The sequence below is a fragment of the Vulpes lagopus genome, chromosome 12, assembly GCF_018345385.1.
Source record: "Vulpes lagopus strain Blue_001 chromosome 12, ASM1834538v1, whole genome shotgun sequence".
Classification (NCBI taxonomy): Eukaryota; Metazoa; Chordata; class Mammalia; order Carnivora; family Canidae; genus Vulpes; species Vulpes lagopus.
Window position 1 is genome coordinate 3,510,573 of NC_054835.1, and position 20,419 is coordinate 3,530,991.

The 20,419-nt window shown below is 55.2% G+C and overlaps 1 long non-coding RNA gene across 1 annotated transcript in view; it reads left to right on the forward strand.

The window, feature by feature from the left end:
- The first annotated feature begins 12,402 nt into the window (after positions 1-12,402).
- LOC121472587 overlaps positions 12,403-20,419 on the forward strand; it is a 32,605-nt gene continuing 24,588 nt past the window's right edge. Inside the window, exon 1 of the long non-coding RNA XR_005982948.1 lies at positions 12,403-12,766. This is a non-coding gene — a long non-coding RNA (uncharacterized LOC121472587). The remainder of the gene's footprint in view (positions 12,767-20,419) is intronic.

The following is a 20,419-nucleotide window of genomic DNA, read 5'->3' on the forward strand; positions in this document are numbered from 1 at the left end:
TGTAATGGGGACTTGGGAGTGTATCTGCATTTGTGGTGGGGGAGGGTTGGCTCTGAGGAAGCAAAGGCCTGGTCACAGGGAACCCCGGGTCCTTCTCTAGGGGTGCAGGTGCATGGACCTGAGATGTCCAGGACCACGGCTACAGGGAAGCCCCTCACCAGCCCTGCTGAGTCTCAGGATCAGGCAGAGCGCTCCTCCACTTCACAGAGCTGAGGGGACCGAGGGGCAAGGACATGGCTGAGGTTTAGAGTGCAGTGTCCTCTTCTTCATCCTTCTTCAGGGTCACCCTGGCCTTTGCTCAGTGGGCACCCTCTGAAGCACAAATCCCATTCGTCACTCCTTGACTCTAAGGCCTTCCACACCGTCCCACTGCCCTTGACATGAAGCCAAATTCCTTAGTTTGACTCTCAAGGTCCCTCCCGGTCTATCTGATCTCTGATGACCTCCTCAACCACATCATTCTTTGTTCCTATCTGCTCTCCACCCATAGTCTCCAGTCTTCCCTCCTGGGTACCCGTCTGCCCCCTACCGCGCATCCCATCCTGGGCTAACTCTGCAATTGCCTTGTGACAGAAGAGATCATTGTTACCTTCATTTTACAGATGAGGAGACAGGAACTCAGAATGTTAAGTCACCTGCCACAGGTCACAGAGCAGGCCTGGGGACCCATTCCAGGCCCGTCTAGTGCCCAAGCCCACACTCTTAACTGCCATGGTACAGATGGGACTAGCCAAGCTCTCAGGCGCCCAAACCCCACGGGTCCCCTGAAATATCCCTGCCTGCATTGGCAAACTCCTACTCATCCTTTGATGCCCGTGGGTTATCACTGGTGAGCCCACAGAGCAGCCCTGGAAGCTCAGCCAGGTCCTGGACTTGCCTGGGTTTTTGAGCAGCCTTGACCACAGCGGCTGTATGTGATCCTGGGCAAGGCCTCGTGTCTCTGAGGGCTCAATCTGCCCATATGGAAAACTAGAGGCTCAACCTGACACCAAGGGACCCTGAGGACCAGGCTTGGGCTGGAACCTTATGCATGTGTCCAGTGTGATTATGACTCTTGTATGAGTGGATCATGCCACAAGGCCAGTCTCAATGCTGCCAGTCACCTGCTACATGGGAGCTTGAGCAAACCTTCCCGACCTTGCTGATTCTCAGGTAAATCTGTAGAACGGAAAATAATAATACCCCACCCTGCAGCGGTGATCTGTGGTGAGGATTACAGGGCCTGGCCCAGAGCATATGCTCCAAAGGTTCTCACTACTGTCGTCAGTGCAGAAAAACGTTCTGTGCCAGTCCCTGCAAGTCACAGTAGGGGGTGGCAGAGGGAGGGGGCTGAGGATCTCAGTTTAGACAATTAGAGAAACGAACCTGCACCTGCGTAGGTCATGGTTTTCTGGGCCCGAGGTGAGCAGGGAGGTGGGTCTCCAAGCTTCTTTCTACCTGGTGTAGTTTCTCTAAGACTCCAGGACAGTGTTAAATAGATGGGAGCAGTTCCTCAGGACAGGTAGGCAGACTGTGGGGGGGGTTCAGGGGAAGGCCAAGGTCTCAGTGGGGGACTGGGACTCAGAGGGGACTGGGGCTCAGGGGAGGGCCGGGAGCCGGCAGATCTTCCTGGATGAGGCAGGTGGTGCAGACGAGCAGGTCAGCGGCCCGCAGGTGGCAGCCCAGTTTCAGCTGCCGCAGAGTCAAGGGCCTGGCCTGGTCGCCCAACTTCGGAGTCACGGCCCAGGCTCCGGGCGCCCCTCTGTAAGGTGCAGCCTCCCGGTTGCGCCAGGGGGCGGCGGGCGGGCACCGGACAGTTGGGAGCCCGCGGGAGCGGCGGGCGGGGAGGCCGGCACAGCGCGGACCGCAGGTGGCGCCACGAGGCTGCGCTTGGGCCTCCCCGGCGGCTCCAGGACGCCCGGCGACGTCGGCCCCGCGTGGGCACCCCCGCCGCGGCCAGGGGACCCCCCCGCTGTGTTTGGGGCGCTAGGGGTCGCTCCCAGGCCGGCAGAGGCCGAGGCCGAGGCCCAGACCGGCGCGCGGGCGGGGACAGGCGGCCGGACCCCGCAGCTGCCCCCAGGCCTGGCGACCAAGGCTGCGGGGCCGCGGCCGCGCTCAGGCTTTCCCGGCCAGGCGTGGACGTGGGGGTTGTGTCCCAGCCCCGTCAGAGGGTGCGCGCTGTCCTGGCGGCCGCATTGCGAGGGTAGCCACGGGTGGGAACAGGGACGAGTTCTGGACTCGTAAGTGGGGAGGCCTGCATGTGGGGTGCACGGGTGGAAGTGCCTGGGCTAGTGTCTGGCACCTGCGCCACCAGCCTGGGGACTTCTTAATTTGTTCCCGAGGTGGTCCCCACGGGACCTGCGGGCTTGGGAAACTGCAGCCCCCCACCCCTGATCTAGGCCAGGCGAGAATGGGGGCACCCTAGCCCCCCACTGCACTCCTCCACTCTTGCAGTCCCCACCATGGCCACACTTCCCAGACCCCAGCCCCTCTGACCACCAGGGCAGAGGTATAGGGTGTCTCTTCCTCTGCCTCCAATCCTCACCTCAGGGTGTCCTGGGCTCCCTCCCCAAAGGGATGACTTGAATGGGAGATGGTCACCATCCCTGTTTGAATAAACAGCAAGGGTGCTGTGTCTGTGCATCTGTGCACACCTGGGAGTGTGTGTCCTTTGGGGGGCGTCCTCTTGAGTCTCTACTGGGCCTGGAGAAACCTTTTGATCTCCTAGAGAAGGCTCAGAGGAGAAGCCCTCAAGGCAGGTGAGCTCTGGGGCCAACTTGACCAGTGGGGGTCACTTGCCCCAAACCAGCAACAGAAGACATGGCCTGGGGGGTGGTGAGCTGCCTGTGTCTGGAGGGTTTTAAGCCTCAGGACTTTTATATCCTTTCCAGGTCATTCCAGAATCCACACATTTCATAAGCAGCTACTGTGAGCTCTGCCCCAGGAGTGGGAACAGTGGGGGTGGGAGAAGGAGTTTAGAGATGAGCAAGCACCCCCCACCCCACAGGAGCCCAGTTCATCGGAGCAGGAAGGACATGTCTTTGGTGGCTACATGTGTTGGGGGATGTGATCAGAGGAGGATCAGAAGAGAGATGGCCTGGCAGGAACCAGAGCATGGAGGAAAACCTCAATGACAGGAAAAAGAAATTTGGACTTTCTCCCACAAAAGCCAGTTACTGTGTCACCACCTCCACCCCACATGGACATAGACACACACACACACACACACACACACACACACACACACACACACACGGATTCAGGGCATGCTGTGTGATCTGGGAGTTGCTTAACCTCTCTGAGCTGGATTTGCTCCCCTTCCCTTCTGGTAGCAAGCCCAGTCCAGTATCCACTACTGAGGACAACAGAGGAGGTACGATCCAGGCCTGGCCAACCCAAGTGCCCTATCCTGGTGCTAGGGTTGGTTCAAGGTGGGCATGTGACCCCCTTGCCCAGAGGCTTTTCTGCTAGAAGGGCTTCAGAAGCTTCTCTGCCACATTTCTTCTTTGGCTTTTGAGCCGTAAACTTCTTATTGACTTTAGCTGCTTTGCATTTTCACTGTCCTGCAACTGGAAAAGTCCAGAGCAGATCAGAAATAATAAAGCCCTTCCTGTGTGGCAGGCTCCCTGTAGCTGTGTGTAGAATGCCATTCCTGGGGGGCAAGCTGAGGCAGAGAGTCAGCGAGCTCTCAGGGACCCCTCTCTGTGGTTTCTCCCTGAGTGGCCCTGGGCAAGTCACTGCCCCTTCCCGAGCTTTTGTTTCCTCCTGTGTGGAATGGGTCACATCATGTCCTTCCTCTCTCCAGGTGGCTGCGAGGACTCAGGCGTGAGCTGGTGGGACTCCAGGTGTCCTAGGCCTGCTGAGTGAGAGGGTCTGGGATTCAGAAGTGGGGTGGGCAGGGGGAAGGGGCTGGGGTCCGGGAAGTATGGCTGTGGTGGGGACTGCAGGAGTGGGGGAGCAGATGGGGGGACCGGGATACCCCCATTCTTGCCTGCCCTAGATCAAGGGTGGGGGGCTGTGGTTTCCATGGTGGGCTCAGAGCCCCCTCTTCCAGCTCCCTCTTTCCAGAGGACCCGGGAAAAGCCAGCAGGAGAAAGGAAGCAGATGAATTGCGAGCTGGAGCCAGTGGGAGGAGATGCTGTGACAGGTGGTAGAGACGCGGTGACAGGTGCATGAGCCTCCAAGCCCAGACACCTGGAGCCCTGACACCTGGAGCCCCACAAGCTCAGCTCACTAAGAGGAGATGTCTGTGACTACACTGCTCCCATCCCTGACGTCTCTGGGCCTCCCTCCCTCCTCACCAACCACCCCTCCGGCCACTGCTCCCCTCCTTGTCCTCCAGGATCCAATCTCTGTCTCACACCCGCTCCCCATAGGAAGGCCTGGTAGTCTTAAACCCAGATGCAACCGTGAGTCTCCCTTCAAGTCCTGGGTCCCTGGACCACCTTCGGCGCCCTGCCTGACCCTCGGCTTCTGTCTTGCTGCACTGCATCCCCATGTGCTGGGTGAACTGTGTTCTTGGGGCCTCCTGACCCTGCATGCAGGCCTGGAGCAGAGAGGTGAGGGGCGCTGTCCTCTCTCCTGTCTGTGTGTCACCAGTGGACCTCACTTTGTGTGCTAAGGTCCCAAACCTACAGGAGATCCCACGAGCACCCGCTGCACTGGGTGTCTGGGGCAGCCAGTGTTCCGCCTGGGACTTGGCTCCCAGAAAAGGCCAGACCCGGGGAGCCTGGTGACTTGTTGTCATGGTCAATGGAACCCCCCCATCCGGACTCTTTTTTTTTTTTTTTTTTTTTATGATAGTCACAGAGAGAGAGAGAGAGAGAGGCAGAGACACAGGCAGAGGGAGAAGCAGGCTCCATGCACCGGGAGCCTGATGTGGGATTCGATCCCGGGTCTCCAGGATCGCGCCCTGAGCCAAAGGCAGGCGCCAAACCGCTGCGCCACCCAGGGATCCCTCCATCCGGACTCTTAACCCAGCCCTCTGGAGCTCTCGCCAGCCATCCCTCAAGGCTTTGCTCCCACCAGGGTGGCAGGACCAGTCTTTGAGGTGAGGCCATCGTCACCCACTGGGGCTGCTTGTGTGTCCTGCTACCTTTCCCAGGAACACAGACCCAGAGCTGGGGATGGTAGGACACCTGGCCCCAGGGGTGGCAGAGAGCCCCAAGAGGGACATGGACAATAAGGAGACATAGGGCTGTGACATCATTTCCAGATCATTGTAGCAATCCAGAAAGACTCCACGTTGTGCCCTGACAGAGGGTTGGGGGGACAGTTGTGTTCTGAGTGAGGCAGAACTTGACCTGAGCCAGCTTGCTTGGGCAGGGTGGTAAGAGCATTGCCAACTGGAGGGCCATTGTTAACGAACTTCTTTCCAAACACTTAGTTTTTCATTGTTTTTGTTGTCTAGGCTGATGAAAAATGTACTCTTTTCCCATAATCAGAGAACAAGAGAATGATGACTCCTATTAACCATGCAATGCTTTGGCGTCCTCCTGTCTGTGATCCTGTCACCTACGACTGCCAGGTGTTCCTGCTTCTGGGAAGTTATGGAGAGATGTGGGGGGCTTTGTCCTCAGCTTGTGGGGAGCAGCCACTGCAGGGTTTTAAAGCAAAGTGGGGTAGGGAGGTGGATCTTGGTTCCTTTCTTTTTTTTTTTCTTTCTTTCTTTTTTTTTTTTTTTTAAGATTTATTTATTTATTTTAGGAGGAGAGAGAGAGAGAGAGAGAGATATCCAGAGTAGTAGGAGCAGAGGGAGAGAGAGAGAATCTCAAGCAGACTCCAGCTGAGCATGGAGTCCCATACAGGGCTTGATCCCACAACCCTGAGATCATGACCTGAGCCAAAACCAAGAGTCAGATACTCAACTGACTGAGCCACCCAGGTGCCCCTGGATCTGGGTTTTTAAAGGATCCCCTTTAGGCTGTTGAGGGAAGGATGGTTGGGAGTCATGGAGGGTGAAAGATGGGGGATGCTGGGCCAAGGTTGGGGGTAGTGGGGCAGGAAGAAGTGGTTGAATTGGGGATATGCTTTGTGACAGGGGTGATGGCACCTGCTGCGAGATGGGATGGGGAGTAACAGGCAGAGGCAGGAAGCCCCCCCCCCCCCCCCGCCGCCAGGTATCTGGCTTGTACAGATGGAGGTGGCATGGCTGGGAGAAGGAGCAGCTCGGGGGCCCCCCAGCCTAGCCTAATGGGAACCCTGGTGAGCCTCTGGCCCTGATCCATGCCAGGCTCTGGAACTTGGGAGCCTTGAATGGCCCATTTACATTGGATGTCAAGTCATATGGCCCCAGATGTTTTCTGATCATTAAAAAATGTGAGTCCTGGGCAAGTGGGCCCATGGATGTGGCTATGGTAGGCTGCTGGTCTCCACTAGAAGGGCTGACCTACCTGGGGTCTCTCAGTCCTGCCCAGCTCCTGTTACCCAGGGACACAGGCACTCTTGTTAGAAGGCCAGGAAGGGGAGAGCCAGGCCAGGTGACTTTGCCCAGGCCCCAGGCTCACTGGTGTCTTGGTCAGGGTAGCAGACCTGGATTCAAAGCCCGCTGGTCCTTCATGGCATGGGGCAATGGGGGCAAACCTGGATCTGGTCAGAGGAGGCAGAGTATAGGGGTGGCCATGAGCATTGTCTCTGGAGTCAGACAGACCTGGGTTCAAATTCTGACTCTCCCACAGACTGGCTTGATGTTAGGCAACTGGGCCTCTCTGAGCTTTGGTCTCCCCATCTGTAATGGGAATACTGATATCCCCTACCTCCTCATAGGGTTGTGGGAAATACTAAAATTAGACAATATATGTGAAGTACTTGGCTCAGTGCATAGTAAATGCTCATTAAATTTTAACTGTTGGGCAGCCCCTGTGGCGCCGCGGTTTAGCGCCACCTGCAGCCCAGGGCATGATCCTGGAGACCCAGGGTCGAGTCCCACGTCAGGCTTCCTGCATGGAGCCTGCTTCTCCCTCTGCCTGTGTCTCTGCCTCTCTCTCTCTCTCTCTCTCTCTCTCTCTGAATAAATAAAATCTTTAAAAAAATGAAAAAAAATTTAACTGTTATTATAGATCTTGGATACAACAGTAAATGTTCTACTTCCAGACTTTTGAAAATGCTGTTTTCTTCACTCAGAATGTCCTGGTTGGTTTACTCAGTGCCCAGGTCAGGGGTCTTAGCTTGGAAGCCCCTCCAGGCTCACCCCAACACCCAGCTGATTAAACTCTTCCCTTTGTGTGCCACCCTCTCCACAGCAGTTATCATAGCAGTTACTCTCTTAGACTGGCCACCAGGGGTGCTGGGTCTGATTTTTCTTTGTTGTCTCCAGGACCTAGCCAGAGGCCTCAGGACCCCCCAGACCATGCTTTCTGGCTCCTTACCTGAATTCCAGATCTCCTTTTCCTCAGATGAGCAGGGTCTGGACTGAGCTTAGTATAAAGAGTTCTGGGCAGGGCCCAGCAGTGGGGTGTGGGACATGGGGTGCCAGATAGTTCAGGAGGCAGGATCCACGATGGCCTGGGTTGGACTAGGCGTCCAGAGGCCCACGGAGAGCTGAGGTCCCTGTGGTGGGGGCGATGGAAGTTGAGCCCACTAACAGAGGCGGTGGCCATCTTTGCCTACGGCATCCTTGAACACAAAAACAAGTTAGAGGGAACAAGAAATGTGGGGATCCCTGTCGGGGGCCAAGGCCCAGGCAAGCAGATGGCCTAGGCCTGGGGGCACCGGCAGTCCTGCTGCTCTGTTGGCTCTCAGCTGAGGTCAATTCCAGGCCTCCCTCATCAGCCTGAATGGGAGACCCAGTTAGCTCGGTGTTGGGTTTTGAGTGGAGAGGAGGGATTTTATGGCCTTGGTGAGGGGAAGTGGCAGACAGGCAGCGGGTAGATGGCTTTCCCGGAATCCCAGATCTCGCTTTAATAATTTGTTTCAGAATTAATGTCCATTCACACCACCTTCACTGTTCCAGCTCATTGGAAGATTAAATAAAACCCCGCGTCCCTCCCCCCACCCCCAAATGGAGGGAGACCAGTCCTGTTCTTTCCGGCTGGGCTGGCTGCCTGAAGCCAGTGCAGGAAATAAATCTCTCAGAGAAAACCACTTTGCTCGCAAGATTTCAATCCAACAGGGCATAGTGGCCCCAGTCACTTCTTGTTTTATTTAGCTGATAATCTTTTATTGTATCAGGAGACCCTCACAGAAGCACCATGTCTTTACAGGCCCGGGACCTCCCCCAAACAGCTGGGCCAGGCGTCCTAAGTGGAGCATATGCTCTCCTCACCTCCCGAGTGTCTTCCCCTTGGTGCAGGTAGCAGAGCCAAGTACCCAGAGAGGTGGGTTCTTGGGTGCTGGCGCACCAGGGAAGGGACAGACTGTGGCTGCCCATGGCTCCAGTGCACAGGCCTGGGCCTCTGTGGGGGCAGAATGGCAGCACTTTGTGCTCTAGGTACCAAGCCTCAGGAACCCAAGCCAAGGAGGCCCACTGGCCAGTGAGGCTAGTGGCAGAAGTCCAGGTGTCACTCATTCACTCACTCAGCAAATACTTATTTTATGCCTCCTCTGTGCCAGATGCTGAGAATAAATGATGATGAGACAGGTTCCTGCCCTCTGGAGTTACAGCCTCTCCTGGAGGAAGCCTTTGTTTTACTTTGTTTATCTGATTAAACTTTCCTACTCATGTACCATTTTCAGACTCAGACATATTCTTTTTTCTGTTTGCTTTTTATTTCATATGGGCTGCCAATACGGAAGCCAAGATATTAATTAATAATATTTAAAAATATTAAAATTTGATAGAGTATTCCAAAAATGAGTCAAAATAAATCTTCACATTAAAGAGGCACATGATTGGAATAATGACCATGAAAAATCTGATAACCTTGGGGTCAGGAGAGAATATCAGATAGCATTAAGATATGAGAGTACATGGGGATCCCTGGGTGGCTCAGCGGTTTAGCACCTCCCTTTGGCCCAGGGCGCTATCCTGGGGTCCCGGGATGGAGTCCAACATCGGGCTCCCGGCATGAAGCCTGCTTCTCCCTCCTCCTGTTGTGTCTCTGCCCCTGTCTATCATGAATACATAAATAAATAAATCTTAAAAAAAAAAAGATATGAGAGTACTGGGGTGCCTAGGTGGCCTAGTTGGTTGAGCATCTCTTGATTTCAGCTCAGGTTGTGATCTCAGGTCCTGGGATCAAGTTCTCCATTGGGCTCTGTTCTCAAGTGGGGAGTCTACTTGAGATTCTCTCCCTTTCTCTGCCCCTCCCCTCACTCTCTCTCTCTGTCCCTAAAATAAAGAAATAAAATCTTTAAAAAAAAGATACTGGGCAGCCCGGGTGGCTCAGCGGTTTAGCACCGCCTTCAGCCTGGGGTGTGATCCTGGAGACCTAGGATCGAGTCCAATGTCGGGCTCCCCGCATGGAGCCTGCTTCTCCCTCTGCCTGTGTCTCTGCCTCTCTCTCTCTCTCTCTCTCTCTCTCTCTCTCTCTCTCCGTGTCTCTCATGAATAAATAAATTAAAAAAAAAACAAACCAAATTGGCCTACTGAGATGCTTAATGTGTCCCCAGAACCATGATTAAAAAAAAAAAAAAGATACTAGAGTGCTACCTCATCCAGTATTTATGATTTTTTCCTCTACTACTCTTTTCAGTGTGCCTCTTTAGGCTAGGTTTCAGCTAAGTTTTATCATGTATTAATAACTTCCCTTACAGTTCTTTGAGTTTAAAAACATATCTCCTATCTTTCATAGCTCACCCTGGGTCACTAGACAGTTTTGAATTCTCTCGATGGCTTAATATTTATTTTTTCTTATGTAATAGAGATTTGGTTCTGATTTCAGCACATTTCTCATTTTAAAATTTTATAAACAACTTTTTAATTTTAAAGCTAATGATAGACTTACAAGAAGTTGCAAAAATAGTAATGAAGAGTCCAGGATACCCTGCCCCCAGCTTTCCCCAAAGATGTTGTCTTGTATAACCCTGAGACGGCATCAATGCCAGGAAATCATATTGGTACCATTCTGTTAGAGAAACACAACCTAATGTAGGTTTCACCAGGTTCCCCACGATTTCATTTGTGTTTCCATGCAGTTTGTATTTTTTTCCATGCAGTTTAAACCAATGTATAGATTTGTATGACTCAGATATATTTGACATTATTTTTATTTTCCCTAACTTTTGAACCGAGGTATAGCTTTCAGAGTGCAAGTTGCACGGAGCTTAGGCGTGCATGTGTGACTGCTCTCCAGATGGGATGGCCCCTGTGAAGACTGGGAGCCTGGAGTAGTTTTGCCTGTTCTTGGACCTCCAGGAACAGTTTGTGCTCTCTTGAGCCTGGCTTCTTTTGGACAATGAAGGGAGGTTCTGGGAGGTTCTCGTGGACATTTTTTGTCAGGGGTATAACGGGGTTATTTCATTACTGGCATGAACCATGGTTAGGGAAATCTGTGTTGACTCCATTTGTTCAATAAGTATCTATGGGCTGTGTTTTGGACAGAGCCCCAAAGAGCCTTTACTGTGGAAACGAATGGGCAAGACCACATAAGTGTGTTTGAGCAAGTTTAGGATTAGATGGTTTGAATAGTTTATTCGCTCCTTTGCCTCTCTGGGCTTCAGACTTGGCTTGCAGGTCCCATTGGGGACCTCTCAGCATGTCCACGCATGGTGGCGAGGTCAGGTGATGGTGTGGATGACAGGCCCGGATCGCATTCCCTGCGGCTCTGCTCTGAACCAGGCACGGGGCGGGTGCTGGGGAAGCAGTGGTAGCCAGATACCCAAGATCTTGTTTTTGCAGGGCTGCCTGTCAGTACACCCCAGACTTGGACTTCCTGTGGGGAGGTGGTCAAATCCATCTCTCCTGGAGGGGGAGGACCTGGCCAGGTACCCAGCACCTGACCAGGAGCTGGGAGGCCAATCAAACTGAAGGCGTGTGCCATGGTGCCAGCTCAGGAGCTGGAGCAGCCCAGGGCGCAGGGCCAGGTAGGGAGGGGGAGGGTCTAGGGTCCAGGTGGCTGCTGAGCCCTGGAACCCCCAGGGAGAAGGTGCAGTCAGACCACAGATCAATCTTTGTACGAGTACGGGGGCATGGCCCAGGAGCTGGAGGCCACCCCAACTCCTGCAGGAGTCAGGTGCTGGGTCACTGTGCTATGGCACAAGCTCTGAACGTCCCCAAGGGCTATGCCTCCCTGGCTTTGCCACTGAGAGCTCAGGCCAGGTTTCAGTGGACAAGGGTGTCTTCCAAGGCTGGGTTGTCAAGGTGCTGCCCTAAAGGACCACTTTGCCAAGGGTCAGCTCCATGGGCTGTGGTGGCTTGGAGAGACAGCCAGGAGCCAGAGGATGACCATTCCCCCACAGTAGCCGCCACCAGGGTTGAGGCTGGCTTCAGACCATGAGGGTGGAACCAGGGAGTGAGGGTTCTCATGGTGGTATTTGCCCTTTGGAAAGGAGGCCCCAATTTTGAGAGTGTGGCAGGGTGGGGGGTGGAGGAGGGTTGGGAGTAAACAGCTGTGCTGAGGGTGTGGGGGTACCAGTTGTTCAGGGCAGAATAGCTGCCTCGCCCCCCCTTGGGGGGCTCTTGTGGGGGGCCACAGTGTGTCCCCTCTCACATTCATACGTTGAAGTCCTGACCTCTGTACCTGGGAACAGTGCTTGGAGACAGGGTCTTCAGAGAAACAATGAAGCTGAAGTGACATCAGGAGGGTGGACTCTGATCCAGGGAAATTGGTGTCCTTATGAGAAGAGGGACAGAGAGAGAAGATGGCCATCCACAGGCCGGGGAGAGAGGCTTCAGGACAGACCAACCCTGCTGATGCCTTGATCTTGCACTTCTAGCCTCCCGTGAGAAGATACATTTCTTTTGTTGGAGCCACCCAGACTGTGGTGCAGGTGGGTCGTTCTCCTACATGAACCCACTCTCTGGCATCTTAATCTACCCTCGGGGGAAGTGAGCAGGGTGGCTCCCAGGGGCTGATGCCAGAGGAAGCACAGGGCTCCCAGCTGAAGCGGGATGGCAGATAAACACCAAATCATTTTTGTAAAGCGTATATTGAATGGGACCCACTTGCACTAAAATAAATTCAGAGTTCGTTTGAAATTCCTAACTGGCTGTCCTGTGTGTCCGTTTGCCAGATCCCGCCACCGGCCCAAGGCTCCCCACAGGACAGCGGCTCAAGGACCCGCAGCCCGGCCCCGCTGCCCAGGCCTGGGCCTCTCGCCCCAAATGCTTCCTGTCTCCGCACAAACATATTTATTGGGCTTGATGGCAAACAGATTATGCTTGTCCCAAGAAGGGCAGCTCGAGAGAGAAAACCTTGAAGTCCGGGAAATAATGATGAGGGGAGTTAAATTAAAGTGCATAAAACCCTCCCGAGAGATAACGTCAGCGTGAGTTACAGGCCCGCTGGGGGGGGTGGGGCGGCGGCTCGCAGAGGGGCCCGGAGGTCGCGGCGGCGCGGCCGGGAATCACCCGCGGGCAGGACGCGGCCGGGCCTGGGGTCGCGGGGCTGAGGATATTGGGGTCACTCCAAAAACAATTATCCTGCTTGGTTGGCTCTTCGGGTCTTGTAAATCTTTCGCCTTTTATAAAAGATTTCTGGGGAAAGAAGCACTCTGGAGGCGGGAACTGATTTTCTCAGCCGCTTCTAGGAGGTTCTGCTAGAAGAAAACCCAAAGACAAGGCGGGAAGCGGCGTTGCCGGCGCGCTCCGGGGCGTGCGCTGCGCCGCCGGCGTCTCGCTGCTCCGCGGCTCCGAGCCCAGCCGCCCCGGGTCCGACTCCCTCCGTTCGGCCTGGTCGCACTTCGGCAGGTAACGTGCTCCGCTTCGAATCCGGCGGCAGCGGGGCTCCCGGGCGCCATCTTCGCCGACGCGGCGGCGGGCGGCGGGCGGCGGGCGGCGCCCGGCCCGGCCCTCGGGCTTGTGCCGGGGCTCGTGGGCCCACGCGGGCCCGGGGCTGGAGGACGGGCCAGGCCGCCCCGAGCTCGCTGCGCCGCCGCGGCCCTGGGGCCCCGTGGCCCGCCCCGGGGGACCCGGCTTCGAGCTCCGGGCCGCCGGCCGCCAGCCTCTGTGGGGGCCGCGAGGCCTCAGGCTCAGCCGCGGGCCTCGCTTTGGGGGCAGGCACGTCCGAGGCTTCTCTGTCGCCGGGACATCGTGGCGCTACCCCAGAAATCTCTGCCCCATCTGCTAGCTCCTGTAATCCTCATGAGGGAATTGTTATTTTTTAAAGATTTTATTTATTCATTCACGACAGAGAGAGAGAGAGAGAGAGAGAGAGAGAGGCAGAGACACAGGCAGAGGCAGAGGGAGAAGCAGGCTCCATGCAGGGAGCCCGACGCGGGACTCGATCCCGGGCCTCCAGGATCACACCCCGGGCTGCAGGCGGCGCCAAACCGCTGAGGCACCCGGGGAGCCCCTCATTAGGCGTTATTAGCCCTATTTTACAGGTACAGAAACCGAGGCTCACAGAGGTGACAGGACTGGCCTGGTGTCACACAAGAAGGGAGTGACGCAGAGGTGAGATTTCAACCCAGACTCCAGAATGGTGTTCTTGCTTGTGCCTCATGCTTTTCACTCAAGAACGATGTAGGGTTAAGGCTGCTGGGCCCGGAGTCAGATTAAACCTGCTGCCCAGCTTCACACTATGTGATCTTGGCCGAGTCCCTGAACACTCTGAGCCCGACTCTTCATCTGTGTAATGGGCACAGTGCTGTAGTCTCGCCGCAGAGGCGTGGTGCTGTGGAGTCTAGAAGCCCGCTGCCTGGAGCCTCTGGCGCCCTCTGGAGGTGGAGGCTGTTGTTTGTTGTGTATGAGAAACCGTTTCTCCCAATCATTTTTCCTGTCAGCCAACTCCCAAAAGGTGTAATTATTCAAATTGAATAAATGTTTGCTGAGTGGGCAGCCCGAGTGGCCCAGGAGTTTAGTGCCGCCTTCAGCCCAGGGCATGGTCCTGGAGTCCCGGGATCGAGTCCCACATCGGGCTCCCTGCATGGAGCCTGCTCCTCCCTCTGCCTGGGTTCCTGTCTCTGTGTCTCTCATGAATAAATAAATAAAATATTTAAAAAAAAAGTTTGCTGGTGGGCATGCCTGTCCCAAACTAAACTCAGTATTCACATAGGAGTATCATTCATTCATTCACTCATCTGCAAATGTTATTGTGTGTCAGGCCTGCTTTAGGTGCTGGGTGCTGGGGATACAGTGAATGGGGAACAAGATGACTTGAGTCCCCTGGGCCCAGAGATCATATCCAAGGCTGAGAGGCTGGGGGGAGCCAGAGAAGCCAGGAAGGAAGCCACTGCTGTGTGGTACAGAATGGCAATGATCACAGCTGGGATAGAGATGAAGTGGCCCTGATGATCCCATTGAAGTGTATGGGGTAACTGTGGTTCAGAGAGGCCAAGTGATTTGCCCAAGGTCACACAGCTAACAGGCAACAGCGCTGGTGTGCCTGGCTCCAGAGGCCATGCTCTCAGCTGGTACCTGACATGGATTCCTTTGGATAGCCTGAAACAGCATTACCCCCTGAGCTCTGACTTACCCCCGTTCTGGAAATGTGAACAGGTGCTTTGGCAAAAGGGTGCTTGGGCAATGCTGCATCTGTCACCCCCCTTCCCAGAGCACAGTGAGTGGTGGTTAATTAAAGGCTCTGAGGAGGGCAGCCCCAGGGGCGCGGCAGTTTAGCGCCGCCTTCAGCCCAGGGCCTGATCCTGGAGACCCAGGATCAAGTCCCGCGTCGGGCTCCCTGCATGGAGCCTGCTTCTCCCTCTGCCTGTGTCTCTGCCTCTCTCTCTCTCTCTGTGTCTCCTGTGAATAAATAAATAAAATCTTAAAAAAAAAAAAAAAGCTCTGAGGAGTCCTGCAGGAGAGGAACCTGCCGAGCAGGTTCAACACAGCATTTCCCATTTACGTCGATGGAACCCCTTTGAGGACCAGGACACCTTCAAACATTCATTCCATTTATTCACAATTATTTGTTGGGCAGCTGCTACCTGCCAGGCCCTGATGGAGCAAGGAAGGTGTGGTCCCTGCCCCCAGGCTGCAGACGGTGAGTGTAAATCACTTCCTTGGGGCTTCATCCTGAGACTGAGCACCTAGGCAGGAGGAGGAAGCAAAAGATTAGGGTGACCACCCACCTCCACACCCCTTGCTGAGCCTGTGCCTCATTCCTGAGGCAGATGGACACCTCCCTGCCCCGCCCCTCCCTGGCCCCATCCTTGCTGCCAGGTGCCTCACAGCCTCCCTCTGGGAGTTAGTGCTCAAAGTGGAGGGGTGAAGTGTGGTGGCGGCGCAGAGGGGGAGCCTGAGGTCCTTCGGCTCTCCGGATACCGGTTGCCACAGGTATCCTCGCCACCAGAATGCCCTGAAGGGGACAGAGAGGGAGAGGTGACCCACAACCCAGCCCTCAGGGAAGCAGAGTGTGGCTCCGTCCTTGAGGGCCTGGCTCGGTTCCCACGGTGCCTGCAGGTGCTCAGGGCTGTGGGATTCCCATCACTTGCATCCCTGTGGGCTTCCACTCCTTGTGGTCAGAACACCTTGGCTAAGAGGGTGACTTCAGGGGGTCAGAGCCACCCAGCTCTTGTGGGCCCCTCCCTGGATGCCCTGGAAACTGGAAACTCCAGGCAGCAGCAGGTAAGAGCAGAGGGCAGAGGCAGTCCTTGCCAGCTCAGGTAGGCTTCCCGGAGGAGGAGGAAGTCTTGGAGTCAGGCCAGTAGGATGGCCCAGCTCAGGCATCTGCTGGAAGGCTGTGGACATGATGGTGCTGAGCAAGGGCTTGGGCAGCTGGAAGGGCCAGTTCAAATCCCAGCCCCTTAGCGGCCATGTGACCTTGGGAAAATGACATGACTCCTGTGAACCTTGATTTCCCCATCGACAGACGGCCAGTGGGATAAAGACAGAACGTGATCTTTAAGTCCTCAGCCCAGGGTGGCTCAGAAGAAGATCCCCCGCAGGGGGAGTGGTAGCCTTTGCAACGGGGACAGGATTCTTTGTCTTCTCTTTACAGTCTTTTTCTCCTCTGAAGGACTAGAGACTCCTCTGGAAAATACTCCTTGACCTGAAAAAGCCCCAACCGGATGCTCCTGTGGGTCTGTTCCAGACATGACTTTGCAAATCAGATGTGACAGGGAAATGTGTGCCAAGATGGTGGCCAGCTGTTTGGCTGTGGGGAAGGGGCTGCTTAGAGACGTGTGCGGCCTCCTCAGAGAGCAGACAGTCGTTAGCCTCGGCTGTGCCCGGAGCACAGGTGTGAGGGTGTGAGGGTGTGTGAGGGTGAGGGAGCACAAAGTGAGCACCCCTCCACTTTGAGCACTAACTCCCAGAGGGAGGCTGTGAGGCACCTGGCAGCAAGGATGGGGCCAGGGAGGGGCGGGGCAGGGAGGTGTCCATCTGCCTCAGGAATGAGGCACAGGCTCAGCAAGGGGTGTGGAGGTGGGTGGTCACCCTAATCTTTTGCTTCCTCCTCCTGCCTAGGTGCTCAGTCTCAGGATGAAGCCCCAAGGAAGTGATTTACACTCACCAGACCCCTGCCCGGGAGAGGAGGGACGGTTAGCCACCGGTGGATTAAACTCTCTCTCCCACACAAGCACACTTACTCTCCTGCACACCACTCTTCCTGAGGGGGATGCGGTGCACAGTGGGGTCTCCTCTGTGCCCACATGGAAGAGGGAGCCCCCCAAGGTGGAGACATTTGGGATTGGAGTCAGAAGCAGGTGCAGGTCCCTCGAAGGCCCCTTCCTTGCTGGGAAGACTCCTTCACTCTTGTGGCCTTATTGTGGCTTCAGGTCCCTGCTTCCCAGTGAGTTTGAGAAAATTAAAAAAAAAAAAAAAAGAAAGAAAGAAAAAGAAAGGTCTTCAGTGTAGTAATAACTGCCAAAGAGGCCCATAATTTTACCTGTTCTCTCCCCAGCTCTGGCAAATGGGGTCCCTCCTCCTGAGCCCTGAAGTCTTGGGAGGGGTGCCCATCTCATTGACTCATTTCCCCACCAGAGGGGTTGGCCAGGGATGGACACGTGACCCCTGTGGGGCCAATCAGAGACCTGGCGTGGGATGTGTCTACCTGGGTATTTGGGGGAGAGATCCTCCTTCTAAGTCAAGTTAGCTCTTGCTGTATGGAGGATGCCCTACCCCCCCAACCTTTTCTTAAGTTTATTTTTTCATTTATTTAAGTAATCTCTATGTTCAACATGACATGCCTGAGATCAAGAATTACATGCTCCCCAGACTGAGCCAGCCAGATGCCCCTCTGAGGAGCAGGAAATGAGGTCCAGAAATGGCAAGAGAGCTGCAGGTAATTAAGGTGACATGATGCAGCTGTGTCCTGCACAATGGTGACACACACGTTGATGAAAGGCATTGGGAAGCTTGAGTGTCAGCTAGAAGCTGTTCTGGGACAGCCTAGGAAGGATAGTTGGGTCTGGCCCTGAGGGCCCCTCACAGCGTCCCACACAGTGGCCCAGATAAGTCCCTCCCCTGAACTCAAAGGCCTCCTTTTCCAACATGGGAGAAACCAACCATCCAGGAGTAGCCACCAGGAGGCCCTCTTTCAGTAGGAAGTGGAGAATTTCTTGCCTTCAGGTTGAAGACAACCATGTGGCATCTTGAGCTCCAGGTCACCGCGGCCTCGTGCCCATGGGTCCCCCAGTGAGGCTGCCTGAGCCCAGAGGGAGGCCAAGGAGCCATCTCTTGTTCCTGCCTCTCCCCACGGAGGCGCTGGACTTGTGGGGCACTCTTCTTTCTCCTGCTTGGAGAGTTCCTCTTGGGCTTCTCTGCCTCAGACTCTGTCCTCCCCGGATATCCACCAGCTTGTCATCCTCCAACTGGATCTATGGAACCATCCGGCGCCTTTACCAGGGGTGTTCTCAGCCGCTGGCTGTGAACAGGAGGCCATGTCTGCTGTGCCCACTGGCCCAGCAGCTCCTGTGACAGACATCTGGTCACCTGAGCACTACAGACTGGGCTGTGGCCTCACAGACTAGGAGTTCCCAAGGACGGGCTCTGCATCAGGTCATTTCTACATATTCGGGACCTGTTTGGGCGTAACACAAGGTAGGCATTCATGGACACTTGTTGAATGAATGCTGAATGCTTACGTTCCTCCAGAGTTCGGGAACTCACTCCCCATTAGGAAGTGACTCTCATAGTGGCTGCCTTGGAGAGATTCCTTGGGCTTCTTCTGGGGTGGGGTGGAGAGGGGGTCCCTTATCTGGCTCCCCGGTCCCCCCATCATCCCATACCAGCAACAGCTCCCCGCCCCCATGCCTTCCTCTTGCCAGGATGGAAACACCCTTTGTAAATCTAAGTTAGCAAGGCAGCTCTTTTAGTCTCAGATGCTGGTTGGAGCCTACCATGTGGTTTGTCTCTGTTGATCAATGCTTCCTCTCTTCCCCTCCAAGTGATTAGAAAGCAGAGGTGTCCATCTCACCAGATTTCATGTCTCCACACTGTAAATTTGTAATTCTGGTTAATGAATGCTTGGACAGACGGCCAGGTGAGCCCTTCCCTGCACGTTACCCTGTTCGTGAGGGCTCCTACTGCGCCAGGTCCTCCCTGGGGGCCACCTCGTGGGGGTCTCCCAGCAGCCACACGAGGGAGGCTTTATTATTTCTGCCGGCATTTCACAGACCAGCTGTCAGGCGGATGGAAGGACTCACTTGAGGAGCCAGGCCTGGTGATTCACAGCAGAAGGCTTGGGCCTGGTCAGCACAGCCCAGACCCCAGGGTGCGAGGCTGTGGGGAGAGCACTCAGGCAGGCACCAGACCTCAGAAGCCCTGGGGGACGCAAAACCCCCACACTACTTTCCCCCAAAAGCACTGTCAACGCCCTTCCTTGCCATTTTCAGAGCCTTCCCCTGGCTCTTCTGGGCCTACCCCAGGAGGAGGAGGACTGTGAGGGTGTAGTTCCGGGCAGTCATGAGGCTTTGCAAAGACCCTCGGGGTGGGAGGTCCCTGCATTGCTGGGTGATTGAGATCTTACTCTATGGCCTGGAGCAGGGTACCAAAACGATCTACTCAAGTTCACTCATGTCATCACCCTAGACTCCTCCTCCCTGGAGCCCATAACTGCCTCTTTTCATGCATATTCACTCAAACATCACCTGTGCATAAGCTGACCTTGGCTCCATTTGGGGGCCAGGAAACAGGCACAGAAAGCATACCAAGGTTGCCTGCCACAAGTGGCAGAACTAGAGCCTGGCCTTCCCCTGGCGGCAGCCCCCGTGCTCTTGGCCCCAGGCCATCCTGGCTCCCCTGGCTTGGGCTGCCGTGGTGAACTCCCTTCGTACCCAGTAAACCCAGTCACAGCTGGCCTTCCAGCAAGGAAACGGGAGACTTCTGACACCTCCCCAGGATTCCAGGGTTTGATTCAGGTGCTCCCCAGCCCAGAGGAGTAACTCCTAAGAGTAGATGGGTGCAAGAGGCTTGGGGGCAACCTTGCTTCTAGAACTTTCTCTCCTAATTTACAGCCTCCGCCAGCCCTTTTCTCCAATGCACATTAGCTGAATCCTTAAAAGAGTCAAGGGCTTGAAGAATGCTAAAAATTTAATGTATGTTAAAAGGGTATTAAATTCTAAACTAAAATTTACATGGAAATATGACATTAAAATATTTTTAGCTTTCAGGAAGCTGGGGGCTGGAATGCTATAATACAGATGAATTTTATCATTTTAAAAAGAATTAGCCTCACAGTATTTCTTACGTATTCATAGAGTGAATGCATAAAGATGGGAGCCCTGCCTGAAGCTCCTCCGCAGAGGCAGGCTGGGGTGGCGAGAGGGGGTTCTGGAGGGTGCTTCCATTGGGGGCTGGGGCCACCCCCTGAGGCCCGAACTCCTCCTGGCAGGGAAGGCCCTGGCCAGGGGGTTCCCAGTGAGTGACTAGGCACCCTTGTCTCCATGGCTAACCATCCCCAGCTGTGCACCAGGCCTGTGACATTATCTTATTTATGCCACATGCAACTCACTGCCATAGGGCTCCCTCCAGCTGGTGGCCTAGCTGAGGAGCAATGTCCTGCTTCTGAATTAGGAGGGCAGGGGGATACCCCAGGGACAGGCAGGGCTGGGATCCCTGACCCAGATGCTTCTCCCCCAGCCCACACCTGCTCCTGAAATCGTCACAGAGCAGACAGCAGAGAGCCAGAGGGGCTCCTCCACCCACTCCTGCTCTGTGGCCCTGTGACCCAGCAAGTGGCTGTCCACAAAGGCCTATTGCACCAAAGGACATGATCAAGGGAGGGCCCGGCACTTGGTGGGCTATTCTCTCCTTGTCGCAGCCTGGGGACAGTGGTCCTAGGCAGCCCAGAGGGGGAGCTGAGGGCAGTGCCAGCCCAAGCCAGGCCATGAGCTCTCTCACTTTCTCCGTTTTACAGAAGGGGAAACTGAACCTCCCCAGTCAAGGGCAGAGTGGAGTTCCTACCTGGGGCTTTGGCTTCAGGCCATGGCTGTGTCCTGGAGGAGGCCTTGGCCCTCTGAG